Source organism: Octopus bimaculoides, chromosome 11 (genome assembly GCF_001194135.2).
Source record: "Octopus bimaculoides isolate UCB-OBI-ISO-001 chromosome 11, ASM119413v2, whole genome shotgun sequence".
Taxonomy (NCBI): Eukaryota; Metazoa; Mollusca; class Cephalopoda; order Octopoda; family Octopodidae; genus Octopus; species Octopus bimaculoides.
This window is the reverse complement of record NC_068991.1, coordinates 20751010-20755788: the sequence shown is the minus strand read 5'-3', so window position 1 is coordinate 20755788 and position 4779 is coordinate 20751010. Positions and strand designations below refer to the sequence as shown.

General features: G+C 34.8%; 1 protein-coding gene across 5 annotated transcripts in view; it reads left to right on the top strand.

Moving 5' to 3' along the window:
- The window catches only part of LOC106869305 (thyroid receptor-interacting protein 11), a 214951-nt gene that overhangs the window by 144240 nt on the left and 65932 nt on the right, over positions 1–4779 (top strand). The gene's annotated exons all lie outside the window — the stretch shown is intronic.

Genomic DNA, 4779 nt, shown 5'->3' with positions numbered 1-4779 from the left:
AATAAAGGCTAACCTATTGAACCACCAGATTTGGTAAGTTCATGTTGATGCTGTGATATAATTTCTTATTCATGATAGTTGTCAACTGAAGGCACATGGCTCAGTGGTTAGAGTATCGGGCTCACAATCATGAGATAGTGAGTTCAATTCCCAGACTGGGCTGTGTGTTGTATTCTTGAGCAAAGACACTTTATTTCACATTGCTCCAGTTCACTCAGCATAGAAATGAGTTGCAACATCACTGGTGCCAAGCTGTATCAGCCTTTGCCTTTCCATTGGATAACTTTGGTGGCATGGAGAGGGGACCCTGTTATACAGGTCAGCTGCTGACCTTTTACAAACAACCTTGCCCAGACTTGTGCCTGGGAGGGTAACTCTATAGGCGCAATCCCCTTTACCCCATATTGTCCACTGAGTTCAGAGTGGTGGAATATAGCAATTTGATTGTGTGCATTTTGAAAATTTTATGGTACTTATGTGCAGCAGTCATTTGAGGGCACTAGATAGAAAATGTTACCTTTATACATAATTTCCTTAAAATCTTCAAATTATAATACACCTCCACTTCAAACATAACTAATAGCATAGTTACTATGAATAAACAAAAATTATGTGATGTACACACGGACACATACACATGCATACACACATATATTTTAACTTTTCAAATAATAAGTTTGGAAAACTTAAAGAGTCAAATATTTTGGACCTCTGTCAGTATTTACAGCATTCATAAATATATTTCTCATGCTCCACTACATTAAAAATTAGAATTGAGGTTTTTATTTTATTTTCATTTGTGGTTTCTTATTCTTATGAACACATTGTGATATACACACACACACACACACACACACACACATACATATATCACCTGCTTCTTTCTTTTGCCATTTTGATTTTCTCTTATGAAATGTCTATCTAGTGGTAATTAGTAGTTGTTGTTGTTAACATTGATGTTGTCGTGGTTGTGGCTTATTTTACAAACATGTTATTCCTTCTCGTACAACGACAGACAAGGAATCTTTAAATTGCTTAGGAGTTTTTTTCATCTGTCTTTACATTCTGAGTTCAAATTCCACTGAGGTTGACTTTGCCTTTTATCCCTTTGGGTTCAATTAAATAAGTACCAGTTGAACACTGGGGCTGATATAATCAGCTTACCCCCTCCCCAAATTGCTATTATTATTATTATTATTATCATTATTATAAAGGCTACGAACTGGCAGAATCATTAGCACGCAGTGCAAAATGCTTAGCGGCATTTCAACTGTCCTTACATTCTGAGTTCAAATTCCACCAAGGCTGACTGCCTTGGATAACTTTCAGGGTCGATAAATTAAGTACCAGTTGTGTACTGGGGTCAGTCTAATTGACTATCTCCCTCCCCCTAACTTCAGGCTTTGTGCCTACAAAAGAAAGGATTATTGAGCTGATAGAATCGTTAGCACACTGGGCAAAATGCTTAGCGGTATTTCATTTTTGGGCATTTCAATTGCTGGGCTTGTGCAAAAATTTGAATCCATTAATTAATTTTCTGTGCTTTGCATTTTGGAATGTGGTTTGCTGTTGCTAGTGATTTATTATTTTTTTTATTACTTGTTTAAAACAAATTATTTGTAAATTGCTGTTTTAGTTATTCTTGTTACTTAGTATTTTTTTTTTTGTTATAGTATTGTTTGTTACTGTTGTCTTTATCTTGCATTTAAAATGTTTTATTGTATTTATATTACATTAATTTTGTGACACTGTGTCTATACAGCTCCCTTCTGGTGGCAGCTCAGACACAGCTTTGCTATATAAGGGCATTGTTGCTATATCATAACAATATCATTGTTATAGCATAATGATATCTTTTATAATGATATTGTTGCTGTATCATACAAATGTCTTTATTATATTGTACAGAGATTGTTGTCATAACGGTATCATTGTTGTATCATAATGATATTGTTGTTATATCATAAAGATATTGTATCATAGTGATATTATTGTCATATCATAATATCATTTTCATACCATAAAGATATTGTTATATGATGATGATACCATTATTGAATCATAAAAATATAACTGATATGTAATAATGTTATTGTTGTTATATGATAAATATATCATTGCTATATCATAAAGATCATTGTTATACTAAAGATATCACTATTATATCAGGAAGTTACCATTCGTTTATTATAAAGATATCATTATCTACAATGGTATAGCTGATATGTTACAAAGATTCATTATACATAAGGATAGTTGTAATATCCTAAGGATATCATTATCATCGTCATCGTCATCAATTTAACATTCTCCTTCCATGCTGGCATGGGTTGGACAGTTTGACAGGAGCCGGCCAAGTAGAAGACTACTCCAGGCTATTGTGTCTGTAACTCCATATTTTTTTTTCCCATGTGCCCTCTAGACTAACAGTTGAGCGATGTCTTACATGGTAATTACACAGTTGGTTGTTGAGCCAATGAGGAAGTCTCATGTTTTCACTCGCTGCGCCACTGCACAGTTGTTGCAACTTATTGTCTGCAGTAATGCTCTGCTGCTAGTTTTTCAGTCAAGTTGGAAAATGGCAGGATATTTAGAAAACTTGATTCTTTTGCAATAAAGTGTAGTGTGCTCACCAATTTCTGAGATATGAGGTGCTTTTTTGTACTTGAGAAGACCTGCCCACCACTACAGAATTGAGATTCTAAAACCAAGGTACCACATAAAAAGTATTGATGTGGGTGTTGGTCATATATAAAATGACACCAGCACTGGTGTTGATGCCATGTAAAAAGCACCTAGTACACTCAGTAGAATGGTTGATGTTAGGAAAGGCATCCAGCTGTAGAAACCAAGCCAAAACAGACTATGGAACCTGGTGTGGCCCCTGGCCTTGCCAGTTCCTGTCAAGCCAGCAAGCCCACCCATGCCAGTATGGAAAATGAATATTAATTGTTGATGATGATGGTAATAACAGCTTTATTTGGCTCCATAGAGTGGAATCAAACTGTTACTTAGTAATGTATGTGTCTCCTACTAAATCTGTTGAGTGCCACTTTCTTTCGTTTATCCACTCATTTTCATGGAGACACACACACACACACACACACACACACACATGCACACGCACACACACACACACATGCACACATTAAACTTTTAAAATGCTGCTGGCATGTTGTACCTCATTCAGTGTGATGGAAAAATCACTGCTCAAAGCAGTTGCCCGCTCTGCTAGAAATAGTGACCAAAATTACCTCAAATTGCATGCAATTGTCCTGGAAAAGAGGCATTGGAACACACTAGCTTACGTAGTTGTAGGTACCTCTATATAAAGGAAATGGTCGCAACTAGATTACGTTTAATTACAGGTCTACTTGATTAAGTTTGATGGTTGACCTGATGTTCCTAGTTTTTTTTTGTTTTTTTTTTTTTGGCTGGTGGGATTTTTCACTGGGAATGCCACATTTATTTCCGTGTTCTTAAATTTGTTTTAGCCATCACGGGCCATGCTACATGTTTGTATTTCTTACTTCGTATAACTGCTGTAATGTCATAAATGCTTCATGAATGAATTAATTGAACACAGTAGATAGTGCTATCCTTGAAGGTTGTTGTTGCATTGCTTTACATTCAGATTTCAAACCCTGATTGTTTGTCGACCTCGTCTTTCATGCTTTTTCATTGTAGCTGATAATATAAATACTAGTTAACCCATTACCTCCCATAATTCTATTAACTGGAATTTTTTTATGAAACTTTGATTTCTAGCATAAAACAGCCTTAGAAACATGCTGGAATGATCAAATTAACATTTTAAATAGAAATTAGCGAGATATTGGCTGAAAAATTAGCAAACCTCATTTGAATATCAAAGAAATATACCTAGTAGATATAGCAAAAAGGTTAGATATGTGTAAAGGTTAGATATGTTTAAGTGATCTCATATGAGATCACTGGTAGGTAATGGGTTAAACACAAGTATCAGTCAGACTGGACTCTTATTTGATAATTGTGTGGTTTTGAAATCATGTTTTTGTGTGTGTGTGTGTGTACATATATGATATATATTATATAGTGTGATTTAGAATTTAAATTACATGACAACCAGTATTTAATGCTCCATGTGTATTCACTAATATCTGAATGAGGACAATTCATATTATAGTCCTTGTACCATTTTGTAGGAATCAGAGTACATATACAGTTCATATATTAAAGCAAAAAAGGAGAGATCAGTTATATTTTACACCATTTTCATTAGCAAAGAATGATTATTTAATGTAAATTATGCAATCAAATTGCATTTTCAAATCTTCAGAAATATATAATATACATCAGTAATATTACTGGACGAGTGACAGTGTTGCCATCTTCATCACCATCATTGGACCAAACAGATTTTTCCGAGTATGGCAATGCTCTCACTAATTCAGTAATTTTACCGATGAATTATTTACCTGCAATGAAGGAGAACAGGAAGAACGCTTATCATAGCAGAAGAGTTACCCTTCTAACATGTGCAATTTGAATAAAGAAAGGTTATGCCTACTTTTGTCATACATACTTACATATAAAATATATGTACTATATATATATAGAGGCATGACCGTGTGCTAAGAAGCTTGCTTCCCAACTGCATGGTTCTGGATTCAGTCCCACTGCATAGCACCTTGGGCAAGTGTTTCTACTATAGCCTTGGGCTGACCAAAGCCATGTGAGTGGATTTGGTAGGTGGAAACTGAAAGAAGCCCATCATATATATATATATATATATATATA